The sequence below is a fragment of the Tenrec ecaudatus genome, chromosome 2, assembly GCF_050624435.1.
Source record: "Tenrec ecaudatus isolate mTenEca1 chromosome 2, mTenEca1.hap1, whole genome shotgun sequence".
Taxonomy (NCBI): Eukaryota; Metazoa; Chordata; class Mammalia; order Afrosoricida; family Tenrecidae; genus Tenrec; species Tenrec ecaudatus.
In genome coordinates, this window is record NC_134531.1 from 96458145 (window position 1) to 96484391 (window position 26247).

At 45.8% G+C, this 26247-nt stretch overlaps 1 protein-coding gene across 5 annotated transcripts in view; it reads left to right on the forward strand.

The window, feature by feature from the left end:
* The window catches only part of CAST (calpastatin), a 121138-nt gene that overhangs the window by 35366 nt on the left and 59525 nt on the right, over nt 1–26247 (forward strand). Inside the window, exon 1 of one of the 5 annotated variants that reach the window (XM_075541305.1) lies at nt 3192–3318. The exons of 3 other annotated variants lie outside the window; for them this stretch is intronic. The gene's annotated coding sequence lies outside the window, so the exon portion shown is untranslated. Of the gene's footprint in view, nt 1–3191; nt 3319–26247 lie in introns of those variants that run through there. One more of the 5 variants, XM_075541306.1, reaches the window with a different exon arrangement.

A 26247-nucleotide genomic window follows, 5' to 3' on the forward strand; every position in this document is an offset into this window, starting at 1 on the left:
TGGCTGTGGTTTGTTTCTTCTTCTGGGTATATGCCCAGTAGGGGGCTTGCTGGGTTGTATGGTAGCTCAATTTCCATCTGTTTTAGATATCGCCAAATCGATTTCCATAGTGACTGTACATACCTACATGTCCACCAAGAGTGGATGAGAGTTCCTGTCTCCCCACAGCCCTTCCAACACTTGTTGCTTTCTGTTTTTTTGAATTGGGCTACCTGTAAGGGTATTAGGTGGTATCTCATAGTTGTTTTAATTTACATTTCTCTTATGGCTAATGATCAGGAACATTTTCTCATATGTTTATTGGCCATTAGGATTTCTGCCCTTGTGAAACTTCTGTTCAGGTCCTTTGCCCACCTCCTCAGTGGGCCATTAGTTTTTAGTCTTTTGGGGAGCTAGCAGAGTATTGTAGATTTTAGTGATAACACCTTCTTTATCAGATGTGTCATTGCTAAAGATGTTTTCCCAGTCCATGGGCTCTCTTATTATTCTCTTGGTGAATTCTTTCAATATGCACAGGTGTTTTTATCTTAAGTATATCCCACTTGTCAATTTGTGACTCCTCTGTATTTGTGTCCTTCCCTATTTCTTATAGCCTGTGTATTCCCTGTGCCAAACTTCTCAGGTTTGTCCCAATTCCCTCATTGATGACCCTAATAGTTTGTGGTTTTGCCTCGAGTTGAGGTCTGTGATCCAACTTGTGTTTATTCTTGTGCATGGAGTGAGGTTAGGGTCTTGCTTCATTTTTCTGCAGGTAGATATCCATTTTTTCCTGCACCACTTGTTGAAGAGGGCTTTCGCTTTCCATTGAATATGTCTTGGCCCTTATCAAAGATCAGTTGTCTGTTTGCTGATGATTTTATCTCTGGGTTTTCAGTTCTTTTCCATTGGTCTGAGTATCTGTCATTACAGTAATACCATGCGGTTTTAACAACTGTGGCTGAATAGTATGTGCTAAAGTCAGGTAAAGCAAGCCCTCCCACTGTGTCCTTCTTGAAGAGTTCTCTGCTAATTCCAGGATTCTTCTCTCTCCATATGAAGTTGGTAATCAGTTTTTCCATTTCTTTGAAGAAAGATAAGGGTAATTGTATCAGGATTGTATTAAACTTATACAGTGCCTTGGACAGAACTGACATCTTTTCTATATTGAGTCTTCCAATCCATGAACATGGGATAGTCATCCATTTGTTGAGGTCACTCTTTTTCTTGTAACAGCGTTCTGTAGTTTTCCTCATGCAAATCTTTTGGATTTTTAGTCAGGTATATTCCTAGACATTTCAGTTTGTGCTTGGCTATTGTGAAGGGTACCTTTAAAGTCTAATTTTTTAATGAAATAATTAATCTGAAACTTATGTGTGAGCTGTGTAGTGTAGTATTATTAGCATACACGTATGTTGCAGAACTGTTTTGTGAAAATTCATATTCACAAAAGTGAATAAGAGTGTAAATTATCACTTTAGTTGTGAAACTGGGCATAGAAAGCATCAATTGGGGAATCTAGTTATACACGAAGATCTCTAGGTTCTAAGTGGAGAAGCCCTGATTCATCAGGGTGGGGCAAGGCTCAGGGATTTATATATTTAACACCCAGCCCTGGTGTTTCAGGTGCAGATGCTCTCAGTGGCTCCACTGCAGAAAGGCTGAACCTAGGGGAATGTGCTCGGCCCAGCTCATTAGGGGAACAACACTGTTGTCCTTCATCCCTAAAGAAATGAACCTATCCCCTGGCCTGCAGGGAAAGAGTCTTTGGAAATTGTATGTCATAACCCGGTGATGACTCATTTGTATTCGTCAGGAGCACAGAAATACTTTGATTGAGAGAGTCTGATGTCTGCGCAGCTTCAGGGCTGTGGCCCCTGGCCCTTCCCTATCGGGTGTGGCATGAATAAGTCACCCGGTGCAGTTTTTGCACAGGAGAAATGAATGCCAGTAAACCCAGCTCAGCTGAGGTTTACCCATTATGAACAGAAATACATATATATTAATTTTTAAAATGAAGGAAATACCAAAAGATAGCAAATCGGGAATTTTGAAGCTACTTTTTCAGTGAGAATTACAAGCATTATACACCCAAGGTCTTCAGCTCAGGAGATTATAACATATGAGATATGGAAGAAGATCTCTTACTTTCCACAGTTTTATAAAGCACCAGTAAAGAAAGAAGGTGGCTGAGAAAGAGACACTAAAGGGAGGGACCCCATGCTCTGACTGAGATGGAGCGTGGGGTCAGCGCCGCCCAGATGAGCTGGCACACCCCTTTTTAAGGCCGTTGCTTCCCTCCGGGAGGAAGCCACTCCTGAGTCACCTCTCAGCTGCTACTAGCTGCCGAGGCCAGGGCACAGCGCTCTGAGCCGCCTGAGTCTGATGTGGCTGGCTGCTGGCTGCTTAGGCAAAAGTTGACCTCCCATCTTCATCTTACACGTTCATAACTTCCCCCTCTTACTCTTGATTGCCCAAGCAATTCCGACTCCAATGGCTTGGCAGTGCAGTGTTTCCTCTCTCTTCCGGGCTTACTCCAGCATGATGTTCCTGAGTGGGCGGCAGTCCTTTCCCCTAGGGCCCTGGTTCTCAACCTTCCTAATGCTGCGACCCTTTAATGTTGTGGCGACCCCCTAAGCATAACATTACTTTCGTTGCTACTTCATAGCTGTAAATTTGCTACTGTAATTTTGCTACTGTAATTTCGCCCAACCCCCCCCCTCCCAAAAGGGTCGCGACGCACAGGTTGAGAACCACTGCCCTATAGGTTCACTCAGTGTGCATCCGTAGAGTCCACAGTGTGAACTCATGAAGCCATCTTCGCTGGCTTAAAATCCATGGCTACCGTTATTTATCCTGAAGTTTTAATTGTAATATTATGTGCATTATTACTCCTTCAAGCTGCTCTTCGGAATAACAAAGACATGCACTCGAAAGTTAGACATGTACGTGGGACCGTCGGGCTGTGGTCCTTATTTCAGTGTGAAATGCCCGGCTCCCAGGCGAGTCGGCGGTGCGGCCCCAGCAGGGCTCAAGCCGCCCCGGCCGGCTGTGCACGGGGTGTCCCTGAGCGAGCCTCCCAGATTCCGCAGGCGCGCCTGCCCGGGGTGCTAGCGCCCGCGCCCGTCGGGAGCGCAGGGGTGGAGGCGGCGGGCCCCGCGCTCCGGGGCGGGGCTGCTGCAGGAGGAGGGCCCAGAGGATCGTCCGCCGTCACCGGGAGCGCCCAGCCCAGCGCGGTGCGGCCTCGGCGGGGCTCCGAGCGACAGCGGCCGCATGAGCACGTCCTGAACGCAGCCTCCGCGCGCAGCCGCCGGGAAGGCGCGGGCCGGAGTCGGACGCCGCGTGAGTACTGACCGCTGGCCGCCGCCCGGGCCCTGCGCGGCTGCGCTCGCCACCCTGCAGCCCAGGCCGGGCGTCGGCACCGCTGCGCCCCGGCGGAGGACTCCCGGGCTCGGGGCGCCCGCCTGCCCTGTGCACTTGACCCGGAGGGAACATGTCTTTCCACGGGGTGTTTCAAATAACGTGGGCTTCTTGTGGACGCCTCCTTCCTGCCAGTCGCGCAGTTGTTGGCTTTTCAACTAAGATTGGATCTGGTGACCAGGACACCAGAGATCGGCTTACACAAGGAAAGATTTGCGTGACCAGGCAAAATACTGAGAAGCAAAGTCGCACCTATGTCAGGGTGGTGGTTTGGCACTTTTGTCTCTAGAGTTAGGCCCCCCACCTCCTTCCCTGTACCCCACCCCCACCCCCTTCCTATAATGATCTCGGTTTTAGACAATGAGCTCACTTTCTGTGACCTTTACATGCACCTGATCTGCGCTGGGTGTGGCGCCTGCATGTCATAGCATGCTTTGGTTCTGTCTTTGCGCATATCTTGGCCCTTGTGGAATACCAGCACAGAGAGTTACCTCTTACCTATCTTTCAAGAATGCATAGTGGTTTTTACAACAATTTAACCACCTCTCCTGTACTGCTGGGGCCCCAGTGTGCTCCAGGTATACAGTAGGCCAGAGAGCGTGTTCTTTATGTCCCGCGTCCCTAAGGAAGAGCTAGGACCAGGTGGCCTCCTAACTAGTCTTTCAGGAAGCCACCTCTGCACCAAGGCACAGCACTGCGGGATCAGCAGCGCTGTGAAGTTCCTGCTCTTTTAGGCGTTTTCTGGAGCAAAGCCATCTGCATTGCAGGGAAACTCCAAGGGTGAGCGGCATCTGCCCTTCAGAGGGGGGAGCGTTTGTTTAAGGATCAGGTAGAGGCTGCCCTTCCTGATGGACGCCTCTGCTACTGTGCATGTGTGGGAGGGAGAGGGTCCTGTGTAAACGGAGGTGGTGACCGCTAGAGAATCCGGGGGCGGAGAGGAAGCCACCGCTGCAGAATGGTGCAGAAGGATGAGGCAGCCGGCAGCCTCGAGGGTGGAGTGGGAATTGGGCGGCAGTGTTGGCCAAGCAGAGCATTCAGTGTGCCTGTTGGTTGGGGTTCACATGCTTTGTGAGAAGACTCCCGGCGCAAGGGTTGATGGGTTGATTATATGGTATGAGTCCTGAGTTTCAGTTCCCTGATTGCTCTCTGGTCAGTCAACTGAGTGTGTGCATTCCCATCCTCAGTGACAATTTCAAAACGACCCCGTAGAGTCACAATCGGAAAGAATGAAATCAAAACGAAAAGGAAGGTGTTTAGAAACATGAACACAGTGACGGCTACAAGGCGCTGGGACAGCATACTGGCAGGAGGGCGACTGGCCTGCTTTCATTCTGTTTGTACGTGGGGACTATGCATTGGAACCGACTGAGCAGCATGCAACGTTTTAGAGTGAGCCCAGTAGCTTTGTTCCTATTTATTGTTTGTAATAATCATTAAGGTCTCTTCTTTTAGGTGGAACTATTTACTTTTCTCCAAATCTATGAATTATCCAGAAGCATGAATGCAAAACCCCAAAGCGAGCCAGCTGCCCTGAACTCAGCCCCCATGGCGGCTACTTCTTATCAAGGCGGGTGTCCTGGCTCTTTTTCTGGGGCCTCTGGGCAGGCTCAACACGTCAACTTTTTTTATAGTAGCAAGCACTTAACCTTTGGCTCTTCTGCAGGCTTGTCGAATCTACACCTACATTCTCCTGCACGTAAAGAGATCTTGTGGTGTTCATTTGTTCTTGTCACCATAGCTTGTCCGTCTTTCTTTTTGAAGAACATATGCATTTGGATCCAATATTTTTAGCATCCCAGTGTGTCTGACCTCATGAACAGCATGTTCATGTCCACTGCAAAGGTACCATGGATCTTCAAAAACAATTGCCCCCTCTCCCTCTTAGTCCAGTGACTAGCTCTTAACTTAAAAATATTAGCTATGCCATGTTTCGAAATAGGGAGTCATTGGCATCTTGGATGATAATTCTTTATTGAGAAGGGATATCTTGCTTAATGGCAGGATGACAGAGCCAGACCAAAAGTACCCTCATACATTTTCAAGACCCCATTTATGGCTTACACCTCATCATAAAAATAATTCTCACAACTTGACCAATAAGCAACAGCATGATAAATGGAAAAAAGATAGAAATTGATGGATTTTGTTTTCCACAATGAATACACAGGAAATCAGATGCCATATTGGGCAAAGACAAGACATCTCCTAATTATCGGTTATGCTAGCCTTCTGAGCGAGTCTGTGTATTTGGAACTGGTCTACATTGGAGATTGGGTGGAGACTGAATAATTATACAGCTAGCAAGATGACATCATCTAGTCCATGCCCTATATTTCTAGCTATCATAGGCTATAATAATTCATTATTACAAAGTGACTAATAGGTTTCAGTAAAGTACGTTAGCATAGCCAATTCAAACAGTACAAATAGTTACAAGTTGTTGTTAGCTGCCACGGAGTTGGCTCCAACCCATGGCATCTCTGTGCGCAGCAGACGAGACTGCCCCGTCCTGTGCCATTTCACGATTGTTCTTATATTTGAATCCATGGTTGTGGTCACTGTGTCAGTCCACCTCGTTGAGGGTCTTCCTCTTCTCTGCTGCCCCTCCACCTTACCAAGCAGGATGCCCTTCTCCAAGGACTTGCCCCTCCTTAGAAACACGTTCAGACTGCATGAGACCAGGGTTCATCAGCCTCCCTTCAAAGGAGCATTCTGGCTGTACTTCGATGTTTGTTTTTCTGGCAGCTCATTTTAAGAGAATTAGTATGTCTTGGGACAATGCTTATGGACCCTAATTCTGTCCTGTGGTTTAAGCATTGGGCTGCTAACCAAAAGGCTGATGCTTGGGACCCACCAGCTGCTCTGTTGGGAGAAAGAAGAAGTAGTCTGCCTTTGTGCAGATTTATGGCTTTGGAAATCCCACGCAACAGTTCTCCTCTGTCCTTCAAGGTCACCATGAGTTGGACCAACTGGATAGCAATGCATTTGGGGATGATAATGTAGGCAAGAAGTTAGCTCTTTTATTTTGCCCATTTTATAGATGGAATAAATAAGAGCCTGCTCTCTCAACTATCATACTCTGATGTGTCTGAGGACATATTAACAGCTATCCATAAAATAGAGTTACATCTTGTTCAGGTACAGTTATTTCTGTTCCTACTTAGAACACAAGCTTTTTCTGTGCTTCCCCTTGAAGACAAAGACCATAGCCTGTACCCTTATCACATCTATAGTGGTGCCTCCCGCATAGTAATTTCTCAATTAATATTCATTGAATGGAAAAAATACTGATATTCTTCTAATACGAGTTTATTACTAAGATGTTGGTATATTAGTATATTTATTCTGTGTACCTAGAAAAGGTAACAACCACTGCTACTACTAATAATGAAGGTCAGCTTTATTCTCTAGGATTTTCAAGTAAGTTTTTAAAAAAAAACTTTAAACATATGGTTATTTTTTGACTAAAAGTTATAGGGTAATTACAAAACAAGGGGCCCTGGTGGTGCAGTGGTTAAGCGCCCAGCTGCTAACCAAATGGTGGGTGGTTAGAGGCACTCAGAGGGAAGAAGGTGGACAGTCTGCTCCATGTGATTTGTAGCCTAGAAGCCCCGGGGCAGTTGTACTCTGCCTATGGGGGTCTCTGTGACTCAGAACAGACTCCCTGGCACACAACAACAACCCTCAGGAAAAAAGCAATAAAGAAAGCCCAGACACGGTGCCAAGGACTCACAGTGAGCCGTGGCCCGCGCAAACAGCTAGAGAGACCATGTGAAAAGCCCTCCAGTAGCATTACTGCCGAGGCCTAGACAAGTCCCCTGGACATTGGAGGAAAGGAGGGCGAGGTGAAGCTCAGGGCCTATTTTTCTGTGGATGAACATACAGATCATGAATCATTAAGGGATTGCTGCAACCAGGAGGCCACGCGAAAGCAGGACATACCAACAGCCACCATCAGTGTGAGGCTGGAAACGCTCTTCGAGTGGAGGACTGAGTGCTAATCAGAGGCAGGACCATCAGAAACAGGATACATGTGCCAAGCACTGGCTGACCATTCTTTTCTTAATCTCCTTCTGTTTCCCCCGAGAACCCCCAGGATACTGTTTTTCCCTGCACACTTTGACATGTATTGTTTGGTGGTATTGAGAGAGCTCTTAATTCTAGGAGTCTCCAAAGAGATGGATTGCACTGGGCAAATCTGATCCAAAGGCCTCTTTTATATGTTAAAAAGCAAAGCTATCACCTTGACCCTGTCATGGTAATTTCAATTGCCTCATATATATGTGAAAATTCGATAAGGAATAAAGATGACCAAGGAAGCATGCGTGTATTTAAATTCCTTGAAGATTATGAAATATTCCATGAGCTGCCAGACCACCCAAATCTGTCTCGGGAAAAGGACAGTCAGAATGCTCCTTTGACTTGACCGTGCAGGGACCCCGTGTGTCACATACTTCGGACGTTCATCAGGAGGGACAAGTTCCTGGAGAAGGCCAGCAAGTAGAGGGTCACACACACACACACACACACACACACACACACACACACACACACACACGAGGAAGGTCCTCAACCAGTTGGCTTGTCACAGCAGCTGGGAGAGTGGCTCAAGCGGCAGTGATTGTGAGGTTCGAACAGGGCTGGACAGTGTTTCCTTGCTCGATTTGTAGGTTGTTGTACGTCACAACTGACTCCACTGCACCTACCAGCAACACAACTGAGGAGATGTTCTTGTCAACCTACCCTTGGGGCATTTGAAGTACTGTCAATGCCAGCTGACCATAGGCTTCCATTTGGTACTGGGGGCTCCACAGATTTCAATAGAGACCCATTCCCACCCTGGCAGAACAAGTCTGTGTTGTCAACCCTCGACTCAGACTTTAGAGAAAGCAGGCTCCCATTTCTTTCTTTGTCGGCCAACCCAGGGTGCTAAAGACGATATAGATTTCCATCAAGAATCGAGCCACTAGCCCTGAATTCCATGTCTTTCTTGTCTCTAATGACACACTTGTCTCATTCCGGTTTCCTATTTCATGCCTGGCTTGCTACCATCTGGTGGATACAAGCCCTGAACTAGATTAGGGAGAACCTCGAATCTCATTTTACTCTCACAGTTTTACTGCTTGCTCTCATGGAATGGGTGGCGCACCTGAGTTTCCACGTTGCTGCTTGGCCTCGTTCCTGGTTAAGATGTGTGCGCCTCTGGGAGATAGCCCCCTTCACAACTGTTCTCTTTTAAAATCTGTTTTATTCGGGGAGGATTTCTTACATGGAAGAAAGACAGCCTGGATCTGTTGCTAGAGCATTTACTTTACTAAACACTTTTTAAAAATTTTCCAACAGATTTATAATTTCTTAGCTCTTTATGGTTGGTGTATATTGATCATAAGACAAATGGGTGAGAAATGAGTGGTGAAGACAATGTGATTAGACTCACACCAGCCTGTCTCGAAAGACCCTGTTAGATGACAGGGAAGAGCCGCCCCTGTGAGCTTCCAAGAGTGTAACTCTTTGTGGAGTAGAAACACCCATCTTTCTCCTTTGGTGAGGCTTGTGGTTTTGAACAGCTGACCTTGCAGTTAGAAACTCAATGGCAACACCTATGCCACCTGTCATATTGGCAGGACCTCCTGAATAACAGAAAGTTGTACTTTCCTACCTGGGGGTTTTCCTTAGAAAACGGTCTTTTGCAGTGCAACAGGGTGATTCCATAGACTTGCCCAAGGACCTGCGGCACCCTAGACCCTTGCCTTAGGTATACGCCGCACCTTCCTGAAGTCTTCTAAGAGTGTGTTTCTGAGGCAAGACCTGGAGACCAGCTGCTTCACATTTACCTGCGTTTCCATCAGAGAAATCCTTGGGTGTTGCTAACAGTTAGTGTGCAGGACTGCTAACCAAAAGGCTGGAGGTTCAGATCCACACAGCTGTGGCTCAGGAGAAAGGCATGACGTCCTCGTCCAAAAAACCAGCCACTGAAGAGCCTTTCGAGTTCAGTTCCGCGTTGACACACCGGAGGCTGTCATTCGTCGACTTCCCCTTACGGACAACTGGACCTTGGTAAAAGGTGGTTTCCCCAGCCCGTCCGAGAACTACTAAATCAGATGCACTGGGTCAGGGCTAGAACTCGATGACTTCATGAGCTCCTGAGTTAAAGCCTCACAGCTCTTAAAAGTTTTATAACTGTTGCGTTAAGCAGTTGGTGTATAAAGCCCCTCAGTAAGGGCCTCTTCTGCCCTTAGTGTGGTGCCGTCTTGATGCGAATTCTAGGAATCCAATGGGGCTTTCTCTTTGTGAATCCTCACAGGGGACCATGGGGTTCTAGACTCTCTGATGCTTGTGGCTTATTTTTGGAGTCTGAGCAAGACTCACGTCTACCCTCTTAGTATGTGAACCTAAATCTCCGAACTCTGTGATGGCCTGAGGCCTCCCCGGCTATCTCTAGACAGAGCCTTTAGACTTGCCTGGAAGAGAGTGAGAGGCAGAGGTATGGAGGTGTCAGGAAACTGTGTTCCTAGAAAGAAGCTAGGGGCTGGCCTGGTGCTGTTCCTTTATTAGCTATAAGATGACGGTAGCCAGGAAAAGTAGCCCAAAATGGAAATATCTATTTTTTAAGTTATGTATGCTTTTTAAAAATATTATGAAAATCGGTAACAGGGTGCATAAAATCCTTGGTGATCACTCTTTTACTTTGGGTAGAAGTCATGAGAATACAGATTTTCTCATAACTGACAATATGTCTAGAACACTAAGAACCTCACAAAATTTCACGTGTACATCACCTCATCGAATTCAGAAGGAGCCCTGCTCATACAGTGGTTAAAGCACTTGCTGCCAGTCTCGATCCCCAGTGGGAACCTATCAGCTGCTCTTCAGGAGAAAGAGGTGTAGACGCAGAGCCTGGGAAAGCCTAGGGGGAAGTCTCCCCTGTCTGTGGAATCAGCAGGAGCTGGGTCAGATTTAGAGGGTTGTCGACAGCAGGCATCTGAAACTGGTGCCCAGAATCCTCACCTTCCAGAATCCCTAACTTCTCCTTCACAGGTATCCTCTCTCTATTTGTCTGTGCTGTATTCTGGGCAATGTCCTCTGCTCAATCTTCCAGTGGTCTAAATCTCTCGTCAACTATAGACAGTTTATATGTTAATCTTGGGGTTTCCCCCCTTCTTTGGTTTTTATTCTTCATTTTATCTCTGAATTTTAAAACATATTTCTTTTAGGTTGTTCTGTTATCTTTAGTTTTTAGAATGCAATTTCTCCAAATTTTATAATGACTGACTCCCTTATGATGTAGGGCGTTACTCCTTGATTGAGTCTGGAAAAGGGGAGCTGGAGCTCATCTTCGATGACAGTTTTTGTTTTGTTTTTCCCCTAAGGCGTGGATTTCATTTCCCTTGTGCTGTGGATATGTCTTGACTGGATGGGTTTTAATGAGCTTCAGGCTGGGACCATTCAGCTCCACCAGAGTTGAATATGCTGGCGTGGCCTCCACTCCACGGGGACCGAGTGCGTGTGGACCTAGTGTGCATGCTTTTGGAATTCCTGCTTCTCGTGGATGACTATTTTTACAACCCTGGCGCACCAGGTGGGGAAAGCCCCACCAACAAGAACACTTTCTCTGACGTTGCTCTGGGCAGGTGGGCAGTTCTTTCAAGGCCTAATTTTGTACGTGATCAGTTGTTAGTAGCGGCTGGCTTGGGGCCAGTAGTTCAGCAGGAGGCTGCCGCCCGGAGTCCTTTCTCACTAAGGAATTAAATTCTTAGTGCCCAGCTGTTTGTCTCCATGTGGGTATTTGGTGAATCCCCCTACTTCTTCCAGGCGTCAGTGTTTGCCAGCCAACTGTAGGGTTTGAAGCACCAGCCAGCCCCAGGAAAAGTCTGCTTTTGTAAAGATTGCAGGCTCGAAGTCGTTTCCTCCCCTTCTACAGGATTGCACTGAGTCGAAATCAACCTGAAAACCACACTGCCATCTATTCGAGTTGATTCCTCCACTCAGAGAGAAACTCACCACCCAGTGCCGTCGAGTCAGTACTGAATTGCGGTGGCCATAGCGGACAGGGTAGAACTGCCCCGTGCGTTTCTGAGACTGCAGCTCTCTACGGGAGCAGAAAGCCTTTCGGAGCGGTGGGTAGTTTCCAAGTGATTTCTAAGTGCTGCCCTTGCGATTCGCAGCCCATCGCAGAACCCACCACCAGGGCTCACAAAAGTTCGTGGAAAATGTTCATTACTTTTTAATTAGGTTTTCCCACGAGTTTTTGAAGCACCTTCATCTTTGTATCGTTTCTGTAACATTTCACCAGGACTGGTAGGTGTCTGGAGCGGAAGGTACTATCATCAGAATTCCATCTAATTTTCCTAGCCATTCAACAAAGAATGTATTTAAAATATTTGAAAGCCTTTAGGTGGAAAATGTATGCTTTGGGTTCTCTTAGCCCCACCCCACCCCCACTGCCTTTTTTTCTGTGTACTGCTGGCCTAATCCACTCATTCACAACACCCCAAACATGTCCATTTGAGTTTCAGATCTCTAAATGAACAGGAATAGATCCATATTGTTGTTTAAATTTTAAACGAAGACCTTTGGAAATGGCATCTTTTGTTTGTGTTTGCTTGTTTTTGGATACAGCGGCTGCTAGGCTGTACTGGATGTGTGTAACATTAGGGCTAGGCTCCCCGATGCCCACTGCCCGAGAGCCCTGTGTCTTTGCAGTGCAAGACGGGGTGTGGGCTACAGACGCAGTCACAAATAGCACCTGTGGAAACTGAGTGGAGATTTCTTCTAACCTTTAATATGTTAAAAGGAGTCTGGTGGCATCTTGGTTACAGGTTTGGCTGCTAGCCAAAAGGCGAGTGGTTCAAAACCACCAGCAGCACCAAGGGAGAAAGACTACTTCCAGACTCAGAAACTCTGTGAGTCAGAGTTGACTTGACAGCAATGAGTTTGATTTTGGTTTGGTTATTGTGGAGGTCCTGTGGGATCAGTAAGTGTGCCTTTGTTCCCCTTTACTTAGGGGACATCTTGGCTCATCAGTAACATGGGTTGGCACGATTAATGTCCCTGAATCTTCCTTTTAAAACTGCCTGGAAGGCACCTTTGAAGAGTCATTTTGTGAATCTAACCTATTGTATTAGGTGTTCTGGTTCCTGGCTTTTGGCCAAATGAAAAATGGGAGACAGAATTATGAGGAGGGAGGTTCTAGCTGGTAAGATGGTAGAAAATAAACTCTGCAATTACCATTTAGCTCACCATTATAAAGCCATTTTGGTTTGAAATACCTGAAAGCAGTGATTCTCAACCTAAGGTGTTTCAGAATCACCTGTTGGACTAGCACATTTTATAATAAAGTCTCCTTGCCCTCTTCCTTGTATGTTCCCCAGCTTGCACTGCTGGTCTCCCCGTCCTCTTCCGTTCTCCAGATGACTCTGTTATTGGACTGGCCCTATGCCTGTGATCAGCAGCCCGGGACGAAGGTGCGCCTGTTCGGCCAGTTCTGTTTTTCGGTGGCTTAGCAGGCCACTCACTGACAGCAGTCATTATGTACATTTTTCATCTAAGATATTTAAGTAATCACTCATGCCTGCACAGGTATATAGTCTCAATTATTATAACTGGTGACCCTTTTTTCTCCCAGGGGGGTTCTCATTGATACCCAGATCGTATTCTCTTCCACGTGATCTCTTACCCTAACCTTGGAAATTTAGAACTTGAGCCCTAGAGAGTCCACATCACGAAGAAACAAAGTACCCCCTTGCTGAATATTCACATTCCAAATAGGAAAGGTAACCTCTTTATTGAGTTTGTGTCTTCCAATGGTTTCCAGAATGTTTTAATTATTACAGTATATTAGTTGCTAAACTATTTTAAAATGATATCCCTGTGGTAACCCAGGATTTCTAGTCTAGTGAATTAGAATGGTTCCCTTCTCCAGCATTTCTTATGGGTGTTGACATGTGTCCAAAGGCTGGCTCTGATGCATAACTGTCTACACCCTTAGCTACCTTGCCCAATGGAATTCCAATGGAAACATCAGTAAACTGTGTCTTTGTGCATGCCTGTGCATCTTCTCCGCATCATATTAAGGACCAGTGAACTGAAGGTGTAGATATTATTTAAGCTGAGAAGCCAAGTAACAAAGATAAAAGAAACACTCAAGGAGTAAGTTAAAAAAGCATTTCTATTAGTGTTCCAGTTTGTACGTGCACGGGATTTATTCCCGACAAAACATGAATGAACTTGTCTCTGCCTCCACTGGATGGCTGCAGACCAGGTCTTTCAGTGAAGCACTTGCCTCGGTCACATTCGGCCACCTTCATAAAGAAGTGTCCACTTTGTACCATGGGCAAAAAAACAACCCCTAACAACTTTGAGACCAAATTTTTAGCAAAACCCAAACGGACATCTTCCCAAACAAATCTGGAAGCTTTGTGAGATGTTTACAGGAATGCTGCTCCATATAAAACATCTGTTTTTCAGATGAATGGGACATTTTCAGGAAGGTTGTAACTAAACCGTGACTAGAGAAGAAAGCGTGGCTCAAGTCCCCCTCTGGTGGAAGAAGACCATGTCACTGCCACTGATGAGAGAGCCCCCACAGGTGGCCTTGCACGTGGTTCACAGTCCATTTGAAGGGAGCATCTAGGCTTCCGCAAGCTTTCAGCTCAGCCGATGCATGCCAAAAGCACTGCTTGAAGATCAGCTAGCTCGAGATTCCGAATGTCTGTCGGTGTTTTAAACACGATCAAAGCTAATGCAGACGGTCCGTAGAACAAATCGTAACTGGGGATGAGTCCTGGGTTTACCAGTGTGATTCAGAGAGCAGGGACCCACCAAAGCAGTGGCCTCTAGGGAGGGCTGTTTGGCCAGTTCAAGGCAAGGCAGAAAGGTCAGGTCCAGATTATGACAACTGCTCTTGGCTTCCAGAGGGTGGTTTGCATCGATTTCTCAAAGGACCCAGTATATTCCTGAGGGCTTATGATAAAGTTTTTTTTCTTTGAGAACTGCATTGCTGAGGAAAAGGCAAGTTGCAAGAAGAAAAGCAGTTTTTCCATCACAACCATGCACCCACCTGGTCATCCTTCAAGAAGAGGAAAGACGATGCCATGAGAATTCCCATGGGAAACTTTACTCCATTCACGCTTTGCCTCCAATCTCACCCCTTCAGGCTTCTTTTTATTCCCCAAACTCACAGGATGTTTAAGAGGGACACAAGGTATGCCCTTCCATGACACCAAACTACAGTTTTGATGTGAGGCTTGAAAACTCGGGATTCTTCTAAGGTTTGGAGCAAGGGAAAAGTCCCCTGCAGAAAGATATAGAGTGAGATGGAGGTTATGTTGAAAAACAGCTTCACATGTTCATATTTTTATTCAGTAAACAAGTCTATGATTTTTTTGTAGCAATACTTTGTTACTTCTCCTCATGTGTAGTTTGGAAAACTCTCCAGAATCCAGATATTTGAAAATAAATGGAAAAGACAGAAAGAAACCCCAAATTTACTAATTTATTGGGCAACTTCTGTATAAATTAATGTAGATAGGTTTTCATTTGCTCCTCTGAACAGGTTACTGTTAGGTTATCTTAACAAGGTTCCTGTTACTCCGTTAACAGTTTCCTGGGTAAGAGGTGGGATCATGGCAAGTTTCTAAATGAGGAGCCGTAGCCCAGAGAGATTGAATAACTTCATCTGCGTCACACAGGTAGCAAGATTTTGTTTGAGTCTAAAGTTCTTTTCAGTAAACTCCGCAGTTTATATCTAGGAAGTTTAAAAAATTGAGAAGAATGTGTTGCTAGAACCAGATAAGCGCTTCTAGCAATGAAATTTGTTTTGCTCAGTCTCTTAGTACCGTTGAACTCCTCTCTGGGGTATGAGGTTTCCTGCTTGTGTGAAAGAGTGAGGGTACACTGATTACGATGAGCAGATAATAGCTGAGTTACGGAGGCTCTTCATTTTGCATAGACAGTGGTTGTTGTTAGCTGCCGTGATGGATGTGTGGTCCATGACATTGCCATTGGCTGATTTTGGGGATCTAGCCCTTTCTTCCTAATCTGTCTTGGCCTCAGGGTGCCATTGAAACCTATTCAGCAGCACAGCAGAACAAACACATCCCTCGGTGGACAGACAGGTGGTCTTTGCACATGAGCTACCTTGACCAAGGATTGCCCCCAGCTCTCCCTCAGAGGAGGCGAGCAGTCAACTCCTGATCCATCAGGGCTGTTCATGCGTGAGCCGCACTGCCATCCAGTGGCGTCCCGCACTGGCGACTTTCAGGCAGAGTGAGTCTTGGGCTGTGAGTCTCGGTGGGAGCAGATAGCCTCCTGGTTCTCAGTGGAGTAGCTGACCTTGCAGTGAGCAGCCCCAGCCCATCCCTGGCTGCATCGCCAGGGACATGGGGCAGAAATACACTTGCCCTCTTTGAATATAGTGAAATATTTAAGGAGTACGTACCTGAAAACTCTTTCATTTCATTAGAAATGGCAGTTTCTTTTTCAGACGGCTGCATAAGATCAGTAGCAGTGTTCATATTTTTATACCAATGCCAGTGAAATCTAACCTGAAGCCTGTTTTCTCATTCTACTGAGTTTTAATCTGAGGAAGGTACTAATGTAATATTTTTATTATTTACATTTTACATATGAAGAAACTGGGGCACCATATCATGGAAGAATTTCCTCAAGCTCACACATCTAGAAGAGCTGGCTTTCAAGTGGCCTGGCTACAGAGCCATGCTTATACCCACTTATGAACAAATATTGGCAAAAAAATAAAAAACTAAGCTTGCTGTCACTACACGTTTGCGATTTGGTGTTTTTAGATGTTTTTTGGGGGTGACATTTTATTTCACCCCCTACTTTCATTTTTATTATTTGAATATCAGCTTGGACAAGAGACCTGTGCTATAATTTCTGTAATTTAAGTCTTTGTACTAAAAGCATACTCCAGTGCGAAGTGGCATGGTTCTCTGCCCCCATTGATGGGTTTTTTTAGTCCATCATCTATAAGGATGAGGTGGACATTTGGTTTTATAGCACAAACCCCAAGCAAATCCATTGGCCTCAAACAGATTCTGACTCATGAGGAGTTAGGACTCTATAAGACAGAATGGAACTGCCCCAGAGTTCCTAAGGCTATAAATCTTTAAGCTGATTGCCACATCTCTCTTCCAAGGGACAGCTGGTGGGTTGCATCTGCTGACCAGAGCATTTCTCTCTCTCTCTCTCTCTCTCTCTCTCTCTCTCTCTCTCTCTCACACACACACACACACACACACACACACACACACACACACACACACACACACACACACATATACCCCTCACCACCATCAAGTGGATTCCCACTCATCCTTGTTGGACAGCTAGCCACAAGGTCAGCAGCTCGAGCCCATGAATAACTCTGCTGGAGAAAGACAGACTTTGTACTCTTGTAAAGAGTCGAGTCTAGGAAACCCACAGGGGCAGCTTTACTCTGTCTGATAGGGTCCCTCTGAGTTTACAGCATAAGGACCCATAAAGAGCTCATGCTTCTTATAATGTCCATTAGTTCTAAATCTAAGGAATAAATCCACCTTGGCAACCAAGATAAAAGCCTTCCGAGATGATTATTTAACAGATTTTTACTCTACAATGATCATATCATCAATCATCATTGTGGATTGAATTATTTCCTCTAATATATGTGTTAAAATCCTAACCCCTGCACCTGTAAATACGACCTTGTTTGGAAAAGGGGTACCATCTAATATATTATTGAAACCATATCAGAGGAGGAGGAGCCCTAACTGTAATCACTCCTGAGTTATAAAATGAGCAGAATAGACGTAGAGATACACATGGGGAAAACAGATGCCAACGAACACGAAAGAGCATTAGAAATACCAGTGCGCACTGGCAGACGTCAGAAACTACAAGAGAAGGTCACCAAAGGAATCCGCACAGCCCAGACCCTGATTGGGACTTTTAGGCTGTAGACAAAGTATGAGAAAATGAATTTCTGTGTTTTAAAGACCCTGTTTCTGTTACCACCAAACAGCCTAACTCACTATGAAGGAGTCAGTCCATTCTGACTTATAGGACAGGGTAGAACTGCCCCGGTGGGTTTCTGAGACAGTAACTCCTAACGGGAGTAGAAAGCCCCATCTTTCCCCCTCCGTGCTGTCTGGGGGTTTTGAACTGCTGACCTGTCAATTAGTAGCCCGATTCTAAACCACTACACTGCCAGGCCTCCTGCTGTTACAGCAGCACTACGTAACTAAAACAATCACATAGGCTTTAGTTGAGCCCGTAAATATTTTTCAGTGTCTTAGGAGTTGTACAAAACCGTGTTCTGGTTATCAAGGTTTCCCTTTATAGATTGGGACAGGGACCTAAACAAATGATACATTTGAACCCAAAGAAAATACCCTAACATAAAACAACTCTGTACTTTTTTTCTTTGAGAAAGGTGCACAAGGTTTGTGCATTGCTTCTCAAAACAGTGGTCAACCCAGAACTTGCTCTGCCATCCTGAGGCTGAGGAAAAGAAATGTTTGAGGCCCTGGGTCACATATAGTAATAAAAATTACTGCTGGTTACTGACTGAACATGCACCAGGCTCTGAAAATCTCTTCACAAACAGGTCTGTATTTAACCCTCACACCTTCTTGTCACGTACAAATCATTTTAACAGTGTAAGAAAGTCAGCCTGGGACACGTAAGCAGTTGCCTGAGGTGGCAGCTAAATCTAGGACTAGGGTCTGTGGGGCTAGAGGCCCTTCTCGTCCCCTCAGTGCTTTCCAGTAGGACATTTACCTTTGCGTACATTTTTTACTAAGTTTCACATAATCTGAGCACACAATAGTAGAGCTGCCCAACCACAGAGTCTTACAGACGAGGAATTTGTGATCCCGAGGAGCAGTTAAGCGCTTCTGATGACTCAGCCTGCCAAGAGCAGCCTTCCTCTTTGTCCTCTCTTTATGTGCCTGCCAATCCCAGAGTTTGTCTGACTCACAGCCTGCAGTAAATACTTGCCGTACAGACCTTCTCTAGGGAGGGGACCAGAGGAGGAATGTGGGCTGTCCTTTCTGGGACTGAATTCTCTGCTTTGCTCAGTCGTGAGTTGCCAAAGGTCAGACCTTTTTTGGCGTTCGTTCATTCTTCAAGTGAGGCGACCAGGATCCCTGCAGGCATGGACACAACAAGAGGAGCGTTGTCGCTCTTGGTGACTAATTTATACCATGAAGCTTGCTCTTCTTCCTCCTGGCCCACAAAATAATTACAACTAGGTCCCCCTCACAAAACCCCTGGAAAACTGGGGTTTGCACAGCAATGCAGCCGTTGGCTGGGGCCTGGAAGTTTGACTTCATCCCTAGCGTGGGTTTTCCACCTTGGTGCCCGAGCCCAGCATCAGGCACGCTCCGTGTTTCATGCAGTCCCTTTGGCTTGGCTTTGGATCACACTTCAGCTGTGGAGAGTGCCCCAGTTGCCAGGCAACACTTGGTTTATTTTGAGGTCTGCCCGGCTCCTTGCATCAGAGGCCAAAGCATCAAGTGCTTTCCGCTTCCCAGAGCAAGTAATACAAGTAATACTTGGAAACACTAATTGGTTTTGAAACAATATATTCCTTTAAATATTTTTATGGATTGAATATATCCTAGATATAGTCATCTTCCGTCTCCCCTCACACCTAATGTTCAGATTGCCTCATTTTTTCCATGCCGCCCTCCAGCCAGCCTATTGCATGATCACTCTGGACTGGATATCACCCGTACTTTCGCAAGTCTATGTTTGCTCAGGCTGTGGTATTCACCTGGAATGCCCACCCCCATCCCAGCCTCCACCGACATCTGTTGGACAATCCAAACATTTTGTTTTAATACGGAAAGTTTTGGGAGTCAACATTTTATAGCAAGAAATTCAAGGTCATTATAGTAAGATCTAGGTACCGGCCTCAGCCCTATAGCTTCTTATTAGTGTGGTCTTAGTAAGTTACTTGACCTCTGAGCCTCAGTCTTCTTGGCTAAAATACAGATCATAATATTTGCTTCACAGGCTTTTCTAAGGATATGTTGAAATCAGAAAGGTGCCTGTCACTGTTCTTGGCACATGGAAGATTCAGTACTCCCCACCTCTCTATTGATTGCACCATGAGAAATAGTCAATAAATAATCCTTCCTCTTTTCTGTCTTCTAACCCGAACTTCAGAAGGTTCCTGTGATCTCCCAGGGTGTCAGATTGCACTTAAGTTCCTGTCACCACTGACTTTGTCTTACACTGCCTTTGGGGGTATAAGCTGGTGCCCTCACTAGGTCTGCTAGCTCAAAGCCAACTTCCCTCATTTGACCTCATTCAAAAGGATCCTCAGTTTATTGAATCACAGTCTCTAGGATGACCAAACATGGTACAAAAAAAACGTGGAAGCTGAAGCCTCTGTAAGAAGAGACTTGTTAGAGAAGGTGGACTCAAATACTCTCCGCACAAATGGATGATAGAAAGGTGATATGACTGCACCCTGTCCAGGGTGGAGCATGGGTGACCCTCAGAAACGGCCTTTGAGTTCCCTCTCACAGGCTTCGTGGTTCTTTCTTGTGCCTGCATTGTGAGTCTCTAAAAACCCCACCGACTTCTTGCTGTTGTGAACCGTGCTGCAGTGAACACGGGAGCATACATCTGTTCTGGATCTGTTCTTCTGTCTTGGGGGGTCTGTGCCCACTAACGGCGTTGCTGGATCGTAAGGGTATTTCTGTTGCCATCTGTTTTAGGTATCGCGTATCGCTTTCCACAGTGCCTGTTTGTATGAGGCCCCCATCCCCAAACGGGAATTGTTTTCTCAAAGCTGTATATTTCAAATATTTTACAAAACAGATTTATCATTTTCAGGGTACTCAACATTACACTGAATACACTTGTTAAATCTGTGATTCCGTTCTTAGAAACATTTTTCAAACTCATCTGTTTGGATGGCTGACAGCACCTCCCTAGTTTTTTCCTTTACCTCTTCTATGTCATCAAATCGCTGTCTTTTCACGTCTCTCTTCATTCTCAGAAACAAAAAGAAGATGAATGAGCAAGGTTTGGTGAGTAAGGTGTGTAGGGCAAGAGAAACAGGCTGGTTTTTTTGGCCAACAACTGGTGCACTGAGATGGCTGTGTGAGCAGGTGCATTGTTGTGGTGGCAAAGCCAGCCCCCTGTCTGCCACAGATCAGGTGATTTTTGTCATACCCTGTTACCCAATCTTTTCAGAACTTCTAAATAGAAGCTTGGTTAACAGTCTGACCTGGTGGCCTGAATTCCAAATGCACTACAAGTCAACACTTTTATCCCTTTGAGAAGTTGATGGAAGTCCAAAACGAAATTTGTCATCAATCGATATTTCACCTTTTTTTTTTTGAAACCAGGAAACTACTGGTGCACTTGGATTTTTCCCACAGTGCTCTCCTTGTGAGATGTGTTCAACCTCACAACAGTTTCTTTGGTATTTTTCTCGGAGCAGGAAACAAAATTTCACAGTTGCAATTGGCCAGCACGAAATACAAGAGTCGAGCACGACTGCTTGTACGAAAAAATTCATTGTGAGCAGAGAGAACCTTCCCAGGCAATGCCACTGGGTGCACTAACTCAGAGCAAGGTGTTCCTTGTTTGCTTAATGGAAAAAATGCATATGATGAAAACTTCACCACCCAGGCCAATTACGGTTTGGGGGATACCCCCTTGCATTGACAAGCCCACCGGCAGTGAATAAGAGTTCTTATCTCACCACACCTTCTCCAGCATTTGTTGTTCTTGGCCTTTAAAAATTGGGCTACGGTTCTGGTATCTCATGGTTGTTTTGACTTGCAGTCCTGGATGGCTAGTGAACGGGAATATTTCCTCATGTATTAATAGTCATTCGAGTGTCATCCTTTGTGCTGAGCCCTCTGTTCACGTTCTTTGTCCACCTTCATTGAGGGTTGTTAGTATGTTTCTTTTTGTAGGCTTGAAGTATACTGTAGATGTTAGTAATTAGTCCTTTGTATGTCACTGCTAAATATCTTTTCCCAATCTGTGAGCTCCTGTTTCACTCTCTTAATGACATCTTTCAATGTACACAAGTGTTTTATTTTTAATAGGTCCTACTCATCTATTTTGTCTTCCATGTTGTGTGCTTCTAGATTAGGCCGGGTTGACTAGAATATCCAGGGATATTTGTATATGTCTAAGAGAGAAATTTATATAAAGAAGTAAGTGTGCATTAATAAACATCCCAGCCCAGATCAAGCCCATAAGTCAAAATTAGCCCATAAGTCTGATAAAAGCCAATGAATTCCTCCTCAGGCTCACGCAGCACATGCAGTGAGGCCAAGTGCAGGAAGATCCCATGCCTGTGGGTAGAAAGTCCTGTGGAGCCAATGGCAGTGGACGCTTCTCCAGGGCTCTGGCTGCCATCAGCACGGCTCCATGTGACTTGTCAACAGGAATGCGTAGCAGAGAGAAAGAAAGAGTGTCCAGCTTTTCTGATGAGAGAATCAAAAGAGAGAGAGTTTCCAGAATCCTCATGAGAAGGCCATGCCCACAAGGGGGGCTCATCAGGCCATGCCCTGATTGACAGGCTAGACGCCACCCCTTCATTGTGTTACTAAGTTGACAGGAGATTGTGTAGCTGCCGCAGCTTCTGGTATATCTGGTTCCCGTGTCTGCCGGCATCAGGACCCTTAGATTTTCCCTGATTTCCCCGTTGAGGACCCTGACAGCTTTGGGTTTTACATTCCGGTCTCTGACCCACCTTGGGTCTGTTTTTGTGCATGTTGTGAGGTGTGGGTCTTGTTTCCTTTCTCTGCAGATGGATATCCAGTTTTTCCAGCACCATTTATTGTAGGGGGCAATATTATACAATACTGCTTGGTGTGATTGAACTATGGAATGACATGATATCTGTATTAGCGCCTAATAAATGGTCTTGAAAAAAGATATTAAACTGCATAATTAGAGGTAGTGCAAAAAGGTCTGTCATAGTGTGACAACATGGTCAACAATAAACACTTTTAACAGAAGTCACTAAATATTCACGTCCTGGTGTGAATCTCTATATAGAATTATGATATAGATGTCACTTATAAACAAACAAAACCCCAACTCATTGCCATTGAGTTGATTTCAACTCATAGAGACTCTATAAGGTGGTGTAGAACTGCCATTGTGGGTTTCTGAGACTGGACCTTTGTACCTGAGTAGAAAACCTCATGTTTCTCCAGATGGACTGCTGGTAGTTTTGAATTGCTGACCTTGGCATTAGAAGTCCAATGCAGAACCACTGCACCACCCAGAAAGATATAAACTGGATTCAATGGGCCCATAAGTGGTTTTTGTGAAGATTACCGGTACTTTCTTTCGACGAGTCCCTCATCAGTCACCTATTGTTTGTCTCAGATGTCTTAGAGGGAACAGATGGGAGATTTTGGGAGACTTCTTTTTTCTGCAGATGGTCTTTTGTTGTATTACATATTGCATAATTCCCAGGCTATTGATAGAAATTATGTAACTGGTGCTATCCTTACCAGTTTGCTACTTACACTTTGAACAGAATTTCTTATTTTGGGAAGGGGGGTGTCAAATTTTTTTAATTCCATTTATTTGCTGCTGGTACTGAGAATAAACAACAAAAACACATCAACTCAAGTTTCCAAGTGCATGTCTGTGACCTTGAACATAATCCCCACTGTATATGTGTTCTGACCCTCCTCCTCTGACCTGTCACATCTGAACCATTCATATAAGCTCTGGCCTCCACTGTTCCCATCCAATCTCCCAGGTTGTTGCTGTCAGCCTGATCCCCAAAGAGCATAATGCACTAGGCATTGTCCAGCAGTCGGTGTCTAACCATCGGAAGACTCAGCAGATATCATTGGTCCAAGGTCCACAGATCATCTCAAAGCAAGTTTCAGTTCTCCTCCAGCCGCCATAGCTTGCAAAGTCTGTTCTTTACAAGCACTTGAAATTCTGTTCTGCATACCCTTGGCCCTCTCCTCTCCCTACTCCCCAATCAAAATAGTCTTCTATATAATGTGGAAAGATGGTACCCATTTAGTGTAGCTGAGCTACCCAGCTAGGTAGCCATAGACAGGAACGATGTAGAACTAGAGGTGAAGGTGAAGCTTGGGGAGGGGGTGGGAGAGAATATTGTTATTGGCTATTGTTGATTTGGTTATGGCTCAGGGTGACCCTATGTACAGCAAAACCAAACACCGCCTGGTCCTGCGCCCTCCTCACCATCGTGGCTAAGTTTGAGCCCATTGTTGCAACCACTGTGCCAACCCATCTCATCCAGGGTCTTCCTTGTTTTTGCCAACCCTTCTCCTGGGTCTGGTCCCTCCTGATTGCATGTCTGTGATACGTGGGTCAAAGTCTCTCCATCCTTGTTTCTAAGGTACTTTGTCTTCAATAACAGATTTATCTTTAACTCTGGCAGTCAGTATTCTCCTCTCACCCCATAATTGAAAGGCATCCGTTTTCCCTTTGGTCTGTCTTAACACACTCGTTATCCAGGTTTTACATGCATTTGAGGTGATTGAAAATACCATAGCTTGGGTCAAGTGCACCTTAGACCTCACACTGACATTGTAAATGAACCAGAACAGGCCCGTGCCCTATAGAACAGAAACCCAATCTCTGCACACCACTCTTTGAGACAGAGAAAATAGCTTTGTCCCCAAGCACTGAGCAAGGAGTGAGGAAGACAGCTCTTCACATCCGCCTTCCCTAACAGAATTATAGGGGAATTGACAGGTGAGCTATATATTTATATATATTAATTAGAAGGGAGGGATAAGCCTGAGGATTAGTTGAAGTCATGTCTGCTTTTATTTAAAGCAGCGGTTCTCAACCTGTGGGTCACCACCTCTGTGGGGTCCAACAACCCTCTCACAGGGGTTGCCTAATACATCCTGCGTATCAGATATTTACATTACGATTCATCACAGTAGCAAAATGACAGTTATGAAGTAGCAATGAGAATAATTTTGTGCTTGGGGGTCACCAGCACATGAACTGCATGAAAGGGTCCTGGCATTAGGAAGGTTGAGAACACTGATTAAAAGGGTGATTTTATCTCACTGCAGGTCTACAGCAGTATTGGCAGTTGTGTGCTCTGGGCGGTGTTTAGTAAGTTTGTTCTCTTAGCTGCGGGGCTCTATGCCTGAGCTGAAAGGCAACTGAAAGACAACTGAAAGGGAAGCTACCTACCACAATGAATTAGCACAAGAAGATGGAAACATTAGCCCCAGATTGGGCGGTTTGAGCCTCTTTGCATTTTAACTCTTGAAAGAGGTCTTTCGCAGCGGCCAGTGCAGGAGACCGCTTGCTTTCCTGCCTGGATCCCGTGAACCCATGCGTGCGTATTACAACCCCAGGCTCGCATCCCTGCCTCTGTTCTTTCAGCTTGACAGCTGCCAGGGCCTCCTTCCCTTCTGGTTTGTAATTCCAAGTTTTTGCAGTCCCTTTCTTAGCACGTACTTTGTCATCTTGAGCCACCCTGAGAAGCCTTGTCGTGTCCTCGTGTCTTCCATTCCCTTTAGCTACTCTAGATCCAAGTGCACATTTCGGACTCTATTCAGATGTTCATTTTGGCCATTCCTTTTATTCCACTTAAAAATTACTTTCTGTATGCTGTCCCTGTTACCATCCCACAACTCACCCGATCTTTGGTCATTAGCGAGAGATTGGGGCAACGAAACTACCGGTAGACTCTTGCTGTACCCCAGGTGGAGGTGATAATGTGGTTAGGTCAGCAGTGTGGGTGGAAATAGAAATGAAAGGGACAGATTGGTCATGCTGACTAGAACCAGCACCGTGTCGACATGTAGGTGACTCAAGGCCTGTTGAGCCCACTTGGCCTTTATAAGGACAACTTCAGAGGCAAGTGGCTCCTCCCACTCCCCCACCCCCATTTTCCGGGTGAGGAAATAGAGATTCCAACCTGAGAGGTGGGAGCAGGAATGGGAGCCGGCATCTTTCTCTAGGACCCTCCGTTACATATGTGCTTTGGTGAGAAAGTAGGTAAACCTTTTGAGTTGATTCGATTCATCACTATGCATCCTACCTGCTGGTAGCATAGTGGGTTTTGCCTTGGACTGCTAACTGGAAGGTCAGCAGTTCAAAACCACCAGCTACTCCACAGATGAGGCTTTCTACACCTTTAAAGATTTACAGACGTGGAAACCCATACGGGAAATTCTGCTGTCCTATAGGGTTGCTCTGAGTTTTTTTGGGGGGTAGGGGGAATTGTTCACATAATGAGTGATAACAACACGGGACTTGATCAACTTTCTCAGCCTGCACGAATATAAGAGAGACAGCAGAGGATTTGTGCCACATTATTACAGACTGCACATGGAACATGAGAGACCAGAAAAGAGAACAGAGGGGCAGGTAGAACAGGCTCCCAAAGGAACCAGTCAGAGGCTCGGGGAAGAGGCTGGGGACTCAGGGTCTCAGTGCCCAGGAGGGCAAGAGACGGCCAATGATGGACGTGGCAACAGACAGTTCTTGTGTGTAGCCGCATGTGTTTATTCTTCACTCACTGCCCTCGGGTCAGTTCACCTCACAGCAACCCTACAGGGCAGGGTAGAACCGTCCCTGTGGGCTAGGAGACTGCAAATCTTTATGGGAGCAGACAGCCTCGTCTCTGTCCCTTGGAGCAACTGGTGGCTTTGAACTGCTGACCTCTCTGCAGCGCAGCATGCCAACACCACACCACCAGAGCTCCTGGTGTGTTTAGTCACAGGAAGCAAGCCAAGACAGGTTCCAGTGGAAGGCAAGGGATTAGGACTGCAGGGTGGGAGGACAAGGGAAAGCTTCAGCGACCTGGGCGGGGAGAGGAAGCAAGGTCTGGCATGGAAGGAGAACCCT